Source organism: Oryctolagus cuniculus, chromosome 5 (genome assembly GCF_051225735.1).
Source record: "Oryctolagus cuniculus isolate XC-2025 breed Fujian yellow rabbit chromosome 5, ASM5122573v1, whole genome shotgun sequence".
Lineage (NCBI taxonomy): Eukaryota > Metazoa > Chordata > Mammalia > Lagomorpha > Leporidae > Oryctolagus > Oryctolagus cuniculus.
This window is the reverse complement of record NC_142871.1, coordinates 46,015,558-46,034,805: the sequence shown is the minus strand read 5'-3', so window position 1 is coordinate 46,034,805 and position 19,248 is coordinate 46,015,558. Positions and strand designations below refer to the sequence as shown.

At 36.7% G+C, this 19,248-nt stretch overlaps 1 protein-coding gene across 7 annotated transcripts in view; it reads left to right on the top strand.

The window, feature by feature from the left end:
• The window catches only part of NKAIN2 (sodium/potassium transporting ATPase interacting 2), a 1,166,031-nt gene that overhangs the window by 96,934 nt on the left and 1,049,849 nt on the right, over window positions 1–19,248 (top strand). The window lies entirely within an intron of this gene.

The window sequence follows — 19,248 nt, the reverse complement described above, 5'->3', positions numbered from 1 at the left end:
TGTTTGAGTACTAGTTATAGCATTAAATCACAATGTACAGCACATTAAGGACAGAGATCCTACATGAGGAGTAAGTGCACAGTGACTCCTGTTGTTGACTTAACAAATTGACACTCTTGTATATGGCCTCAGTAATCACCCTAGGCTCTTGTCATGAGCTGCCAAGGCTATGGAGGCCTTTTGAGTTCGCTGACTCTGATTATATTTAGAGAAGAGCATAGTCAAAGTGGAAGTTCTCCCTTCAGAGAAAGGTACCTCCTTTGATGACTTTTTTTTTTTTTTTTCCAGAGTGTCTTGGCTTTCCATGCCTGAAATATTCTCTTGGGCTTTTCAGCTGGATCCAAATGCCTTAAGGGCTGATTCTGAGGCCAGAGTGCTGTTTAGGACATCTGCCATTCTATGGGTCTGCTGTGTATCTCACTTCCCATGTTGGATCATTCTCTCCCTTTTTGATTCTGTCAGCTAGTATTTGCAGACACTATTCTTGTTTATGTGATCCCTTGGGTTCTTAGTCCTATCATTATGATCAATTGTGAACAGAAATTGATCACTTGGACTACTGAGATGGCATTGGTACATGACACCTTGATGGGATTGTATTGGAATCCCCTGGTATGTTTCTAACTCTACCATTTGAGGTAAGTCAGCTTGAGCATGTCCCAAATTGCACATCTCTTCCCTCTCTTATTCCCACTCTTATATTTAACAGGGATCACTTTTCAGTTAAGTTTCGACAGTTAAGAATAATTGTGTATTAATTACAGAATTCAACCAGTAGTATTAAGTAGAACAAACAAAAGAATACTAAAAGGGCTACAGTATTAACTTGTTCATCAATAGTCAGGGCAAGGGCTGATCAACTCACCGTTTCTCATAGTGTCCATTTCACTCCAATAGGTTTCCTTTTTGGTGCTTGGTTAGTTTCACCGATCAGGGAGAACCTATGATATTTGTCCCTTTGGCTTATTTCACTCAGCATGCTGTTTTCCATATTCCTACATTTTGTTCATTTTGTTGCAAATGACCGGATTTCATTTTTTTTTACTGCTGTATAGTATTCTATAGACTACATATCCCATAATTTCCCAAGATCAACTTTTAATAATTCCACAGGAATGAGATTATGTTGTTTTTGTATTTCTGTGCCTGGCTTATTTTACCTAAAATAATGTCCTCCAGGTTCATATGTGTTGTCACAAGAGGCAAGATTTCATGTGTATATTATATTATCCATACATTCATTGCTGGACACCATCTGTTGTAAATGTTGCTGTAATAAATGTAGGATTGCTGACATCTGCCTCATAGATTTATTTTACTCTTTGGGACACCCATCCAGTAGTGGAATTGCTGGATAATAAAGTAGCTCCATTTTTAAGTTTTTTATTTTCTTGTGAAGATATGAAAAATTTTATGCCAAAAGTTTGGCAGTCTCTGTGAAATATAAGTATTTATCTCAAAGCACAAAATCAGGAAACTGACAAAGAAACAAAAAAAATTGAATAGCGCCATAAATATTTAAGAAATTAAGTTGGGGCTGGCACTATGGTATAGTGGGCTAAGTCTCCTCCTGTGGCGCCAGCATCCCATAAGGACTCCAGGTCTTGTCTCTGCTGCTCCTCTTCCAATAGAGCTCTCTGCCATGGCCTGGGAAAACAGTGGAAGATAACTCAAGTCCTTGGGCCCCTGCACCTATGTGGAGACCTGGAAGAAGCTCCTGGCTTCCAATCAGCCCAGCTCTGGCCATTGTGGCCATTTGGGGAGTGAACCATTGGATGGAAGACCTTTCTTTCATCTCTCTCTCTGTAACTCTGCCTCTCAAATAATAAAAAAAAAAATGCAAAAAAAAAATTAAGTTCATTTTTAAGACTTTTTCAAGAAATAACTAAGAGCTTAAACAATTTCTGTGATGAATCTTGTGCATTTGTATAGATAAGGATCAAATGCTGTCCAATATGTTTCAGGAGAACAATCTAACTCTGATATCAAAACCTAATAAGTACAAGAAAAAAAAAATCACCAACAGGTGAAAACCTCTTAACTAAACACATAGAAAATCATGTCCAGAAAATGATAAAGATGATACATGAATCATTAGGTTTTTCTCCTTTCTCCTCTGTGTCAGCTCTAGTGTTAGTTTTTGTAGTTTCGTGTGTTTTCATGCTGGTAATTGTCATTCTTGCATGTCTGATATGCGACTGTCTTAAACCTTTTTTGTAGAGCCATAAGAAGATGATTCCTTCAGTTTTGGCTTGTTACAACAGGTCGTTATTTCACCTTCATTTCAGAAGGGTAGTTTTTCTGTGAGTTGTACTCTTTGGTCTTCAGTGTTTTATATTCAGATTTTTGCATATTTCCCATTTTTCTCTCTTGGCCTATAAGCTTTCAGCTGAGACGTCTGCTGGTAATCGGGGATTTGTTTTTAAGTCACATGTTTTTTTTTTTTTTTTATTGCTGATTTTAGAACTCTCTCTTTGTCTTGTATTTCTGACAGTTTGACTATGATACCTGACTCCAAGAGGGTCTTTTTTGGTTTAGTTTATTAGGGATCCTTTGGGTTTCCTGGACCTGGGTGTGCATTAAGCCTATGATTATAAAGTAAATTGGAATTAGGTTATCACAAAAATTAAATGAAAAAAAAAGGAAGGAGGGAGAACTGAAAGAGAGAGGGAAGGAAATGTGGCTACCTTTTTAGAATTGTATCTTTGAAATAGGTGAAATTTGCTCTCTTTATCTTAATTAAAATTAGTGAAATAAACTAGTCCCCAAAAGACAGTATCATATATTTCCCTGATTTTTGGTAACTAATAGAGTACAAAAAAGTAATGTATATAGACAAAATTGAAATTTTTACGTTTGATTATTGTTTATAGCCCTTGCCTATACTCTTGAGGAATAGTGGTTTTTCTACTTAATACTTGTTGGATTCTTTATTTAGTGGAGGGCTAAGCTTGTTATTAGAAAATTGAAAATATGTCATTGTAAATATTATAAGAAAAGGATAGAAGGTAGTAGTAAAGGAGGGAGGGGTATAAAGTATCCTTCTGCTCTTAACATTGCATATATGAACTATAAAAAATATGACATTGAAAAACTTAAAAGGAAAAAGGAAAGGAGGAGGCTTTAAGTAGGAAGGAAGGGAGGCAAGTATGGTTATCTTTTTAGAACTGTATCTGTGAAATACATGAAATCTGTTCTGTTTATGTTAATAAAATTTAAAAATATTTTTAAAATATTTGAACAAAATTACCGCAATTGTTTAATTTAGTAGGTTTTGCATGCCATTGCTCTTCTCCTTAATCTGGAACATACAATATTTGCTTGCTTAAAAGAAACCCATAATGCTCAAAAGTTTTCTTCATTATTTTAATTTTTGTTATCATTTTCTAACTGGGTTATTTTAAAGAACCATCTTCAAGTTAGGAATTGTTTTCTTTGGCCTACTCAATTCAACTGTTGAGGCTTCCCAAGTTCTTAAATATTGTTTATTGAATTTGTTAGCTCCAAGATGTCTGACAGGTTCTATTTGATTATCTTTCTCTTTGCTGAATTTTTCATTTATATCATGAGTTGTTTTCCTAATATTGAATTATCTGTATTCTCTTGTATCTCATTACACTTCCTTAAAAAAATCATTATTTGGAATTTTTTGGTCAAGCATTTTCATCAAATTCCATTTCTGTGTAGCCTGTTACTAGAGAGTAATTTTATCCTCTTGGAGATCTCCTGTTGCCTTTTTTTAATGCTTCTTGAAGAGTCCCTATGGTGTTGGTTGGAGATGCCACATTGGCTTTTGTTCCAGGTGGCCATGTTGATGTAGAGTCCATGTAGAATCATTAGCTGGAACCAAAATTGGTGATGTTTCCATGTGTCTCAGGGGCCTGGATTGCAGGAGTTGTGTGATTGTACTAGCAGCTGGGATGCAGCTGTCTTATTTGGGGCAGGTTTGTTGATGGCTCTGCGAATTGTATACTTGTTTATAGGCATGGGGTACCTGTCAGTTTCTAGGGATTGTATGAGTGGAAGTGCATCTATGTATGCCCATAGGGGCTGGTCAAGTGTACCTGTCAGTGTCTGAGCAGGGCCACACAGGGGCTAGACAAGACCTGTGTGCCCAGGCATGGGTCTCTTCTCAGTGTCTGGCATTGCCTAACTAACTTCATGGTGCCTCAAGAGGCTGCTCTATTCAATGAGGTGTGGCCAGCTGCTTCCTGTGGCCTCAGTGGGCCAAACCTCTGAGAGTTGTCGGCCTAATTGCTTTTGGGGGCTACAGAAGGAGTTAACCAGTTTCCTGGGCATGTTGATTGGCTGAGCTACTCAGGAAAGTCTACTGGGCTGCTTGTTGGGGTTGTGACTGGGTGGATACTGCCACTTGTCTAATTTTCTGGACCTCCTGGGGCTAAGCTGCTCAAGGTTAGTTGTCTCCTTGCTTAGTTGAGCCAGGGCTATGGTGAATGGGACAACTGCTGTTTCCAAGGCAGCAGGAGGAAGGACTTTCTGCCTGCTTCCTGGTGTGAAAGGTGGGTGATTGGGGTCACCTTGTTGCTTTTCGGGGCCCCTTGTGAGCAGGTTTTTCATGATGGCTCCATGCAGCAAGAGCCTGGGTTGGGGAGGGTACAGTTTCCCATGGGGACTTTCTCAGGGGCAATGCAACAGTGGGGCAATCTGGCTGTTCCTTAAACTTAGCTCAGAGCCTGCAAGGGCTAAGAATTCTCCAGCAGTAAAAGCCTTGGGTGTCTGCTGCATAAGTGGAGACTGTTCCCTACTGAGTGAAATCCTTCTTGGTTCAGAGTTGATTTCGAGAATGGTAGATGCTGTGTGCTCAGTTTCCTTTTTTATAAACATCACTGAATATCTCCTTGCTCTGCAACACTGAATCTAGTACTCATATTCCTCTCCCACTCTGCAGCATGTGGCATCTTCTCCATCAATGGGAGAGGGGTGGTGGGCAGTCCCTTGGCCACCTAGCTGAGGAGTTTACAGTGGCTCAGCTCATGGTTACTGGCCTAGGGGCAGGAGCTGTGAGACTGCTGGGCACAAGGTTTCACTGTGGCAGGACTGGCACTAGAGCTGGTACTAAGGCCTGGACTTAATTCCCTTTCCCCACTCCCAGGCAGGAGCTGGCTGTCTCTAAGCAGTGCTCCTCTGACTTGGGGATGGGATGACACAGGCAACTGTGTCATTACTTCCATCTTTAATATTTCTTTTCTCTTTATTGTACTAAATTGAGGCACTGTGTTCTCTTACCTGGCTTCCCTAGCTCTTGTAAAGGCAGATTAGTGTGTGAACAGCTGTTCAAATCAATATCTCTGTGGGCAGATGATCAGTGGGGGATCTTATCTAGTCACTATCTTGTTCCACTTCTCCTTGACATCTTTTTAAGCTGCTCATATTATCAGTCCCTGATTGCCCATAATGCTGTGCTATTTTGATATTATCACCAATAATTATGTTGATGATTAATATTTTAGATGTTTTATTTTGTGTATATTATTTGTCTTAGGGTGACTTCTCTAGAGCAGAACTTGAGGTGAGAATTGGTAGAAAAGTGAGGAAGTGGGCCTGGAAAGGAAATGAGGCCATGAGGGTGTGATATCAACTACAGTCCCGCCTGGGAAGCTGTGCAGATGTGTGGTGCCTATCTTAGATTTATCCTGATCAATAGGCAGAATCTGATTGTTTATACCTTTGTCAGCTTTAGTCCTGGATGAGGGATCACAAATTCCCAGACTCTTGTCTGTTGAGTCAAGGTTGAATCCAGCAGCCTGAGGTAACTCTGCTATTGTGCAGCCATGAGTGCTGATGTTGGGACTGAAAGCTCACCAGGAATTGGTATTCACAATCATGGTAACAGGATATGAGATGATATAGGCAGACTGCTGACTGTGTCTGCTGCATTATTATAGGAAAATTCCCTGTGAAAAGAAGTGCAGTTCTCATGAACTCAGTTCATCTGACACAACAATAACAATCTTTAAGCACGCTGATAGTGAGATTCTTGTGTCTCAATCAGCACTCATTGCCCTTATATCACTTGACATTTGTTTTCAATTATAGAGGAATAAAGCAAACTAAAAGATGTTGATCAGGTCTAAATACATTATCAGCGTTGTTTAAGAGGTAAGTGTAATTAATTCTGAGACTCTGATAGTTTTAACTCTTTAGGACATGAATCCTTGTTATAAATCCTAAAATTCATCGAATGATCAGATATTCTGCCCTCCTGTATTTTAAAAAACACTGTATTAAGTCTTTCGACACTTATTTTCAGAGAATTTGACTATTGTTTGGCACTAGTTTTGGCCCTGGAGGAAAAACTTTGAAAAAGGTAAACAGGATGGCAAGTCTTAGGGAGCATGTATTTCTAGTGTGGAGAGACACGGGTAGATCTGACACTGATGTCTACTGTGGAGGAAATAAAATGGCTGAAGTGATGTAGAGTACAAGAGAGCTGCTTGTAGGTGATTATTCAAGGAAGATCCTCTATGAAACTTCATGTTAAAGCTAAGGCATGAATGGTACTAAAGAGCCATATGGGAAATCTGGAGGAAGTTTGCTCCACGAAGAGGGAACTCAGGTGAAAAGACAGGGGTGAGGTTGGTTTGTGTTCGAGAATCCAAAAGAAGGCACTGTGTTGGAAATGTCAGAGCAAGCAGAAATGATGCGGTTCAGAGTTACACAGGGACAAATAATAAAAGGCCTTGTAAGCCATAGAGAAGGATCTGTTTGGTTTTCACTTTGAGTCACAGGAAGCCACTGGAGAGTTTTAAGTAGCACAGTGACATGATCTGCTTTATATCTTCAAAGATTCCTGTGAAAATTTTAGAGAAGATGTAGGAAATAGTAGAGAGAGGGATTCTGTCTAGGAGGACATTTCTTAAGACCAAGAAGATCCTGGAGTTGGCGACTAATAGGCAGATTCTGAAAATTATTTTAGAGTAGAGTTGGCAGGTTGTGTTGATGGGGAGCAGGAAAGGGCAGCGGAAAGGGTAAACTCAATAATGACTCCTAGATGTGTGGGAGGAGAGAGTGGATTGATGATAAGTTCATTTTTTTTAAGTCTCCATTATGTCTGAAATTATCAAGTACAATTGGTTATAAATAATGTTGCTGTACTCTTCATTGTGTCTAGAGTTTAAATATATGTAAATGTACCCTATTCATTCAAGTTTTCATTGTGTTCCATGACAGATTAGTTTGGCCTTTTTCCTTGATTTTAAGTTTTGTTTGGCTAAAATATTTTTTTTTGGCATACAAAAGAGGAAGAAATAATTTCCTCATATTATGCTGTTATATTTCATTTCTTTCAAGAAAAATTTCCAGGGGAATGTCTTGTCTCATTGATGCCAATGTCATTGCTGGAGAGACTGTTCATCTCAGTTTATCACACTGACCCATTGTGTGGTCATCAGTACTGGATTACTAGGTATTTCTTTCTCCACTGTTGCAAAACTGCAGGGCTTCAAGGAAAGTAATGCTTTGCTCCCCTCTTCTGCTAAATTCAGGCTGAACTCCTAAATTTTAGTTTGTGGCACTGTTGTGTTATACTGTATCTGTAACTCAGCAGATTTTACCAACTATTTCTGATTTTAAAATAATCTGAGAAACGTTATGAACTATTTAGTTGATCTAAGTAATCTCTTGTCTTTGAGTACTAGTCCTTAAGCTCAGACATGTGCCTATCTGTTTACACCCCTGACTGAGAAAAGACATCGTTACTGAATGCATTTGAGCAGCCATGTGAATTAGTGTACTTCTTAATGCATAACCTGAAGGGAATTATTTTGGCACCAAGGAAATAATTCCTTAGGAAAAATACTATTAATGCAATTTAAAAATATAACTCGGTGCTCTATAAATGTATTTTTTTCAGAATCATTTATTTTCCTTACAGTGAGACTCAAAATATTATGCTGAAAAAAGCTCATAAAATGGAATGTTCTTATAAAACGTTTTCATCATTTTTTGATTATGAAAACGTCCACTATAGAAATTTATAAAAATACCTAAAGTTGTAAATCACAAAATAAAAACAATTTATAATCTCATTTCCAGAAGACAACTCTAGTTATCATTACTGGATAATTCCTTGAATTTTCTCTATATATGCATTTATACCCCCCCTCCACACACACACACACCCTATATGAAATACATAGGGACTGGCACTGTGGCACAGTGGCTTAACTGCCACTTGCAATGCAAGTATTCAGTATCAGAGTGCTTGTTCAAATCCTGAGTGCTTTCCCTCTGATATAGCATCCTGCTAATGCCCCTGAGAAAACAGTGGAAGATGACCCAAATCCTTCTCCCCACGTCATCCTTGTGAGAGACCAGGGTGAAGGTCCTGGCTCCTGGCTTTAGCTTGGCTCATCCCTGGTTATTCCTGCCATTTGAGGAGTGAACCAGAAGATGGAAGATCTTTCACTCTGTCCAACTCTGTTGCTCTGTCTTTCAATTAAACATTTAAAAAAGAAATATGAACCATGAGATCAATCTGTTAATACTATTTTATATCCCATTTTCTTGTACAATTGCAGCTGCATTGGATAATTTAGTGACAGCATTGTATGTTATATAACACATTATATTTTTCCTGTTTGAGGGTATTAGGTTGTTCCTGTTATTTTTAGAAATTTGGTGTTCTACCAGTATAAATGATGCCAAACTGAACAATTTTTAAATTCATGTTTCATGTTATTTCTGATTGTTTCCTAAGCATAATAGAACTCTTTGGTTAAAATGTACAAACATGTAAAGTTTTTTTTAATTGTCATATATCTACTAAATATAAAATTGTGACATGCTTTGTTATTTTTTGCCAGTTTGATTTTTTAAAATATAATAGAAATACTCAGTTTGCTTTGTTTTCATTATTGATGAAGTTCAACATTTAATCATAGATTTATTTGCCCTTTATATTTCTCCTGCCTAGCTGTGTTTTTGACTGTTTTACTTTAATATGTTTTGTCATAATAATAGTATTTTCATTACTGATTTGTAATTTAAATGTAATTTAATTTTATATTTGTTTTAAACTTATTTTCTTACCTTGTTTAATTTTTCAAAGCATTTTTGGTATGTATATGTTTTAAGATTTATATGATTAAACCTATTTACTTTATCTTTTGTAATTTTGTGATTTTTTTTTGTGGTTAGGAGACTGATGTATGGTGGGAAGTATTTATTGCCTTTTATAACTATATTATAATTTTAATCCATCTGGAAGATATTTGGTTTATAATTTTGGATACTGTAGAATAGAATTTTATTTATTTTAATTAGGAAACTTTCCAGTGGTGGGCATTTGATGCAATCCTTTATGATGCCACGTGGGATTCCACATTCTATATCAGAGTTTCTATGTTCAAAGCCTGATTCTACTTCCATTTCCAACCTCTTGCTAATGCTCACCATGGGAGGCAGCCTGTAGTGGCTCAAGTGCTTGGATACTTGCCACACACATTGCGCACCTGGATTGAGTTTTGGGCTCTTGGCTTCTGTATGGCTTAACCATGGCTATTGGGTACATTTGCAGAGGGAACAAGCAGATGGGAGATCTGTGTCCATCAGTTTCTCTCTCTCTGTCTTTTAAATAAATATCAAAAACAAATTATTTTACTTTTTAAAATTAGAAAACTTTCCTAACATCATTTGTTGAATAATGTCTTTGTGAAATCTATTTTAAGCTCCTATATAAAATTGTCATAGTCATTATAAATTAGGGTCATTCAAAAAGTTAATGGGAAATAGAATTAAACAATGTTTATTTTTGTGCAAAATTTAGAATTCATGCGTAGATCTGCTGTAAAATGTTCTTTCCATGAACTTTTTTATTTAAAAATATGTTTGAAAGGTTTATTTATTTACTTGGAAGTCAGAGTTACAGAGAGACAGAGGGAGACAGAAAGAGAGAGGTCTTCCATCCTTTGTTTGACTCCCCAGATGGCAGCAATGGCCAGGCTGAAGCCAAGAACCTAATCCGGGTCTCCCATATGGGTAGCAGGGGCCCAAACACTTGAGTCGTCTTCTGCTTTTCCCAGGCCATTAGCAGGCAACTGGATCAGAAGTGGAGCAGCCTGGACATGAAGCTCATATGGAATGCTGGCATTGAAGGTAGTGGCAATACCTGCTTCATCACAACACCGGCCCACTCTGTGAACATTTAAAGTCTCTCTGCATGAAATTCACAATCTTTTGCACTAAAGTAAACTTTTTATCTATTTTTCACATGCTTCTTGAAGTTTCCCCTATAAATCACACTGTATGTTCTTAGAAACTATGATTAGAATTTATTTCTCTCTCCTTTAACTGATTTTCTTTTATACATAGGCATATTAGTTAAGGTTTTCCAGAGAAATATGCCTTCATATATAAAGGTACTTCAAAAGTTCTTACAAAATATAATTAAAGTATAAATATTCTAGTGCAAGAAATTTTTAAAATCCATGCATATGAGGAATATTCCAAATCTTCATGTAATATGCATATTTTAAATATTTATTTATTTTCAATTGATTTGAAAGGGAGAGAGATATTTTATATCCACTTGTTCTTTCCCCAAATGCCTGCACCAACCAGATCAAAGCCAGGAACTCCATTTGGGTCTCCCACATGAGTGGCCAGGACTCCAGTACTTTAGCTATCATCTCCTGACTCCTGGCTGCCTTAACGAGCAGCTAGATAAGAATCTGGAGGTGGGATCCCAGGCACTCAGATCTTGGTCATGGGGGTCCCAAGCAACTGTTTAATCCATTGCACCACATAGCTGCCCCTGTAAAATGCATACTATGAGAAAACTATGCATGGATTTAAAAGCTTTTTTGTTAAGTATATATACTTTATTTATATGCAAATATTTCTTATAGGGAATTGGCTCATATTATGGAGCCTGAAAATCTCAGTGTGTTGTATGCAAGCTGGAAACCCAAGAAAGCCAATGGTGTTCTCCGAAAGACAGAGCCAATTGATGGTACAGTTTCCAGTCCAATTCTGAAGACCTGGGGTCCAGCATCTGGAATGGCTGCAGGAGACTGACATTCCAATTCCAGTAGTCAGACAGAGAAAACTGGACCTTCTTTTCACTTTTAATTCTATTCAAGCACTCAATGGACTGGGTAATGCCCACCCACACTGTGTAGGGCCATCTGCTTTTTCTAGCCCACCAAGATCTAGGTCTGCCACATGGTGGCAGGAATCTAACTACTTGAACCATCACCACTGCCTCCTAAAATCTGCATTATCAGGATGCTGGAGTCAGGAGCTAGAGTGGGGAATAGAACTCAGGAACTCTGATGTGGAAAACAGGTGTCTTAACCACTACGCTAACGACTCCCTCCCCATATTTTTTATCCTTCTTGTCTTACTTTATCTTGTCTTATCCTTCTGTTCTTCTATTCTTTTCTTTTTTTTTTTTTCAAGTAAGCAAGAACTCGTTTATTGGGCACGTAGTGAAGAACCTTAAAAATCAAACCAAGATGGAGTGACTTAAGCTAACACTATTAAAAACAAGAAGTCACCTTTGCCCCAAATAATTCTTTTCAAAACACAGTTTTGATCAAATTTTGGTGTTGGAGTGGAGTTGTGCTTTACAAATTAAATGTTTTTATACACTGAATCCAATCATGTGGCACGACCTTTAAAGGGTTGAGGAGTGTTCAGTAAAATTTACTTTCTTAAATGCTTTTTAAAATATTTTTATAATAATTTTACTATTTTTCTCCATTGTTTCAATTTTGTTTATTAATTTTGGCTTATTATTAATGCTCTTAAATATTGAAGAATTTCTAATATAGGACATTGTATTCCTGATGTAATTTTTCTTTTTTAATTTTAATCTTAAAATAACTTCCATACATGTATTTTTCCATTTCTTGTTGAATTAGTCATTTCCTCCTTTTATTAGGTTTGAATATCATATTATTTTTTAAAAGACAATGCAACCTTTATTCAGTCAGTTCTCAAGATCTGTCATTGTAACATCAGACCTTTCAATTCTGTCTCAAATTCTGTTTTTGTATTATTGTTGATTGTATTTAAACTGGCATCTTTTGGTTATTGGTGGTCTAGATTACTAGAACCTTTTAAACGTATTTTTTTACATTCCTGTTCTCCAGTTCTGGTTAGTAAAATTTTTCAAACTCTAGACATGAAAATTCAATTATTCTGTTGTAAATTTTGAATTATTCTTTATTATCTTCAGAATAAACTTTATTTTGTAGCATGGTGTCATATTTTGAATGTTGGCTGTCTTTGAACTGTCTCCCTCCTGCCTTTACTTTATGGTGCCTAGAAGGGTAATGACAGTTTCTCCACTGCCCCTGCTGCTTGTCTCCCTTCTCTACCCCACCACACATAGCTTTGCCCTCCTGGCAAGATACTACTCAAGATTTCACTCCAAAACAACTGCCCATGGCAGGTTTTCTTGACCTTACTAAGCAGACATAAACCTTTTTCTTATGTTCTCCCAGTATGCCTTTTTCTTTCTATTACACTGTTGAAATTGCTTTCTTCTGAGTGGCACATTTTTAGAAGACTCCTTTTTCCCTCATCGTTTAGCCCCAAAGCTTAGAAAAGCAATAGTATTACCCTTACCCATCTAAGTAATTGTATTGAGAATTCTCATTAAATGTATTCCTTTTCTGTGCACTGGCTTGTTTCTTGGTAGCTAAGTTGAACTCTTGATGCTAGAAAGTCATTATGGTTTTGTCATCAGTTCAAGGTCAGATGGAGCTAAATATAAATAATCCAAATGCAACTTGTAAACATGATTCATATCTGATGCTCAGAAAAATGGGTGGCTTAGTTGTAAAGTATGGTCATTTTCTCTACAAATGCATAAAATTAAAGAATATAGTGGGGCCAGTGTTGTGGCATAGCATGGAAAGCTGCTGTCTGCGATGCCAGCATCCCATACGGATGCTGGTTCCCCAGATGCTGCACTTCTGATCCAGCTCCTTGCTAACAGCCTGGGAAAAGCAGTGATGTCCATTGCAGCCATCTGAGGAGTTGGGAGTGAATCAGTGGATGAAACATTCTCCCCCTCCCCAACTCTGACTTTCAAATAAATACATCAATCTTTTTTTAAAAAAAAGAATGTAGTTCATCCATAGTGCAAAATGTTATATTTTATCCTGCATGCAGTGTCCTACACTATCTTATGTCATCGTGATGATTGAGTTTCTGTTACAAAGGAACCCAAAATTGGTGTTAAGAACACAGAAATTCTTATTGCTCATGTACAGATTATATTTTTTTTCTGGTTTAAAAAATATATTTGGGAGGCAGAGAGACACAGAGAGAGAGAGAGAGAGAGCAAGAGACAGAGTGCCTGCTCTCATCCACTGATTCACTCCCCAGGTGCCAAGGGCCCTGACGCCGGCAACTGGCAACTTCATGCTGTTCTCCCAGGTGGGTAGGAGGAATCCAGGTACTGAACCCATTGCCACCACTTCCTGGGGTCTGCGTTAGAAGGAAATTGGATTTAGGTGATGGAGCCAGGACTTGAACTGAAGCGTTTACAATGCAGGACTAGGCAAATCATAATTGTTGTCTTAATCACCAGGCCCAGTGCCTACCACTGTATGACATACTTGTTTGTTGGCTCAGCTGTGTTCCTGGTAGTCATTTGGAAACTCAGGTTCTTTATATCTTGTGTTTTGTGTTGGCATGGCCACAATGGGGTCATGAACACCTTAGCACTCCAGCTGTTAGAGAGGGGAAAGTGAGTATCCCAGGCCCTGAAAGAGCACCTGTCATTCTTACATTCATTTGAGGAGACCTTAGTAACACAGAACAGCTGCACCAGGAGCTTCAAACTGTAGCTGTGGAGTTGTAGTACCAATACCAGAGAAGGATACTGCTGGAGTTGCAAGACCCACTAGCAGTTGCCATCACATGGCTCTCCTCAAATAACTGCACATTTGAAAAGAACAGTTTGGGCCTCATGTAGTAAAAACAGCTTCAAAAAGATGGAATATATAAAGTGTATTATTGCCTTTATTTTAGAACTACCAGCTAGTTGAGATTTGCAGGGACAAAAATATTGCTTACATGATGTAGAACAGGAACTATCATTATGTTCCTAAAACTGTATATGAAATACCTGAAATTTGTTCCCTTTATGTAAATTTTTTTAAATTTTCACCTTATTTTTGTCTTCACCCCTTAATTAAACATAAAAAGTTATCTTTGACAGAATAGGAAGTATTTCCCAAGAACATCTCATTTGAAGAGGTTTTGTAGTTAGCTTTAGTATAAATGGAAAGAATTACCAGATAGAATTCTGCAGATTTCCATCAAAGTTACAGTAAAGGATGGGAGATTATGAGCCAAAAAAAAAAAGAAAAAAAGAAAAAAGAAATGCCTGAGATGGGCCACTAATGGGAGTCTGTTGTGAAAAGTGAGAACAACAGAAATAAGTTTGTGGATATAGAGAATGGTTCAATTCACCTGATCCCCAGATGAGAACCCAAGGAGGTAAGAAGGAGCAGCACTGGGCTATGCTAAATGAAATGAGGCAGTCGATGGTGAAACCTGATGTAGTGCAGTAATTTGGATTGCTTGGTAGGGAATTCACTTGACTTTAGCTGTAGGAAGAGATATTAGCCAACTGAGTGCACAAAAAAACGCATTATCTTTTTTTCGGGACTTTTTCTAGAGCCTGTTTTGTGTGTATGCTCAATTTAAAATATCTCCTATTTGTGTCTTTCATATATAATGCTTCTCTGTGATAATAAAAAGAATTTGAGTTCAAAGCATGAAATCATGTTAGGATAGTTCTCTGGTGACTAAAATCAAAGAAACATGAAACTACTGTTTCAATTTGTAAACCACTATTATGATATGTGTTAGAAGCAAATAAGGGACAATTTCAGAATATCCATAGAAAAAGTGTATTATGAAAATAACACTGCATGGAGTTCAAAACGTTTGACCAAATTAAACTTAACTTTTATTTTTATTTTTCTAGTAACTTTTTCATAAAAATAAGCATGATAGGTGGTATATAGACCTTCTGTCCTACATGAGGGAGCTGGAATTTTTGCATATTCTTTAGATTTTAAATAAGGTAATGTGCATAAAATGCAACATGATTGTTATTATCATTTGTATTGTTATTCTTGTAATTCAGTATATCATTTTACTAAAATAAAAAAACACAATATTATATTAGGTTGTATTTGATGAGTTATACTTGTATCAGATACAGTCATGCATTGCATACTGGCAGGATAATTCACAGACAGTAAACACAGGCTAAATATCATGTAATATTTTTCCAGAAGTTAAAATATCAAAATGCTAATGTCACTAACATTCATAACGGATATTTTCTACTTTCAGTAGTTTAAATTCCACAACTATTTAATAGTAAGTCGTGGTTTAAATTTTTGCATAGGAAACTATATTAATTATATATATATTAAAATAAGATTTTATTTGCATATGCTGTCATAAACTTGGTAAATTCAGGTATGAAACATTCTGTGACTTTGGCCATTAATTATGGAACAAATCACTATATTGAATAACAAGTTCAAAATGATAACATGTGTCTTTTCTACCCTATTAAAATTGTTTAATTATGAAATTCAGTTCATTACTTCTGTTCTCTCAAGTGATTTCAAAATAATGTAATTTCCTTGGTTTTTAAGGATCATCTGTTAATCTGCAGACTGAATAGATGTAAATAATTTACAGGTGCTGTTAATTTGCAAAATACTTTGTGTATGGTTTTGAACTACTCAGTAATATAAAACATTATCTGAGTGAAATTTATATTTTATTTATTATTCAAACCGGATTTGTATGCATATGTGTGTGTGCTTGTGCTACATCTTGAAGTAACTTACATTTCTGTTAAAAATGGAGAAAAAAATTCTTCCTTTGAAAAATGTTTCTGATTTCCTCCCATTTCACTGTTGTCACCGCATAAGATTTGATAACTGGAATGTTACAGCACAAATGTGTGGCCCATTAATCATGCTGATTTGTTTAATGATATTTAATTAATGTACCTCAAAGCCTTGTAAGTTAATAAAAAAGACTTATAGTTAAAAGAGGAAGAAAGATAAAATATTAGATACGGTTGGACTCTACAAATGTGTCATCCTGTGAAATGAATATACAACACATGAAAATAAGAAGCAAAGCTGGTGATGGTTTGAGTCTTTGTGTGTGTGCGTGTGTGTGTGTGTGTAACACATGCATCTTTCCACAGTCATGTGCTGAGAAACGATATTGTGTTCAACAGCAGAAAAGATATGCAGTGGTTATCCCATGAGATTGTATTTCCTTGTGACAGAGCCATCTAATTTGTGTAAGCACACTGTCTGATATTTGTAAAATAATAAAATTGCCTTGGGATATATCTTGTCATGATGCAATTCATGACTGTATTTCTCCTTTTATAGGAGAAGATGTAGGAATTGAGTATTAATTAGAAAGATTGAATGTAGATATTGAAAAGGTTTTTCAAACAAGTTTGAGTGTGTTTTGTGTCTGTTTTGTCTGTATGCTGTAGGCTAGCAACTTCCTGAAAGAATTCCTTCCACTTTTGATTTTTTCAACTAATAGTTTGGCTGGAGTATTAAATTTACCAATGAAAATATAATAAGAAAAATCTTGATTACTCTCACTACATACCTGTAGTTCTGATAATCTGCTCAGATACTTTTTAGAGTAATGGTTTACAGATAATAAAAGTAATTCATTGCGGGCCGGCGCCGCGGCTCACTAGGCTAATCCTCCGCCTAGCGGCGCCGGCACACCGGGTTCTAGTCCCGGTCGGGGCGGCGGATTCTGTCCCGGTTGCCCCTCTTCCAGGCCAGCTCTCTGCTGTGGCCAGGGAGTGCAGTGGAGGATGGCCCAAGTGCTTGGGTCCTGCACCCCATGGGAGACCAGGAAAAGCACCTGGCTCCTGGCTCCTGCCATCGGATCAGCACGCTGCGCTGGCCGCAGCGTGCCAGCCGCGGCGGCTATTGGAGGGTGAACCAACGGCAAAGGAAGACCTTTCTCTCTGTCTGTCTCTCTCTCGCTGTCCACTCTGCCTGTCAAAAAAATAAAAAAAAAAAGATAATTCATTGCAAACATTTCATTCCCGCTGGCCATAATATTTGTTAAGACATTCATTTAGCAAAATGTAGAGACTGGCGACTAAGTCAATAATTATAAAAATAGTAATCTATTTTAAGACAACCGAGCAACACGCAATGTCTTGATTACACCTTGATAATTTCTAGCATTTTTAACAGTGTATATATTTCTATGTAATTGATTGTAAATACAGCTCATTCTGTTGATTATTTTTCCCTTTTCTATGTGTCTATTATAGTTTGCCATATCTCAGGTGCACATAGGAAGCAATTTTAACCTACTAAACCACAGGATCGGTCCAGTTTTAAGTGACAAAATGAAGTGATAATGAACTCATTCATTAGATTTTTTAAAATACCGTGGTTGATTTTGTACCTTTTAATAAATTTATTCACACAGTAATGCATTAGCATTTTTCATATGCATATTTATCCCCAAGCCCTATATTCTGATACCTTTCTTTCTGAACAGTATCAGAAAGTTTAGGTGTGATTTCACCTTTTAATCAGGCTGCATGCAAAGACACTGGCCCAACTAGGATGACGGAATACAGTAGCATTTGCTACTGATTAGCAGCTACAAAATTTTTACCTCCTACAGCTCTGTTCCTTATCTCTTATAAGTTATTCTGATAGTCCCTCTGCAATAACTGTATGTTAATAATTTCTGATACTTTAGTAATGAAAAGGTGGAAATATGTTTAGGTTTAAATTGTTGCTTTTTGTATATTTCAGTTTTATCAAAAAGTTATAGCTTAGAAACAGTCAATATTTAGCTTGTAAATACTCAGGTCTAAATAGCATTATAGGGAAATAACCCTGGAAAATGAGTTATAAAGCAGTTAACAATGAATCCTTACATTCTAAATTTAAAACAAATACTGTTTTCTGTGATGCAAACAATGGACACCAGTCTCAGGAAGTACAAAAAAGAAATTTTTGGATTGCTGAGTTATTTAATAATACTCTTGTATTAGTTTTATTCACTGAGATGGTCTGACAATCAGAAGTCATTTTTAGTTCACTATTGCCTCTTATTTAATATGAATGTTTCATTTTTCATACTAGGCTTAGAAAGACAATCAAACAGTGATAGGTTAAAATAGGGAGAGTATGTTCCTTGACTGTTCCTTTACGGTGTCTTAGCCACACCAGTAAACAGAGAGAGAAAAAGTCAGTTGAGACACAGCAGTCATCAAAAGTGGGAGGAAAAAGACTCCCAGCATACAAATGACAGTTTCAAAAAGTGGCAGTTCAAATGGTTAAATAGAGATGAAAAACATTTAAATTCATGAATACTAGGTCAGGCAGAGTAAATTATGTTAACCCATCAAGTTAGTGTAAAAGCATACTCCATGATGCTGATGAGTGTGTAGGTAAGCTAGTGAAAATAAAATGTTCACAAAACATTTGGAATTCATACTTTTGCAGAAGTTATTAAAAAAACTTAAAATATGCATGCATTTTCATAAAGGTATTTTATTTTTGGTCATATTCTCTAAATAAAAAATGGAAATATACATGGTTTGCTTTTAAGTATTCATTAACAGTATATTATATACTTCCACTTGATGCCATATTTGGCATCCGTTAAAATAATATTTGGAGGAGGGACAGGCATTTGTCTTGGCTGTTAAGATGTCACTTGGGACATCCCATTCCATACTGGAATGCTTGGGTTCAAGTCCCAGCTCCACTCCTGATTCCAGTTTCCCTTAGAGGCAGTAACTGATGGCCCAAGTAGTTAGGTCCTTAACCACCCACTTAGAAGATCCAAATTGAGTTCTCAGCTTCTGGTTTTTGTCTGGCCAAGACCCAGCTCTTGTGGATATTTGGGGAGTGAACCTGTGGAAGGGTTTCTTTCTCTGTCTCTGCCTTTTATCTACATTAAATAAATAAATGAAAATTACTACGTTGAAAGAATATTTAACAATTGAAATGCACTCAGTACATAATGTTATACAAGAAATAAGGACACCACTTTTTGCCTGTAAAAATATATATCTAACTAGGAAAAAGTGTGAAAACGAAAATACAGAATGCTATCAGTTTCATGTTTTCATCTGTGATTACAGATTTCCTGCAGCAAATGTGTGAGATATAGAAAATTATGAACATTGTGCTTAAACAAAATTGTGAAAAATAAACTTAT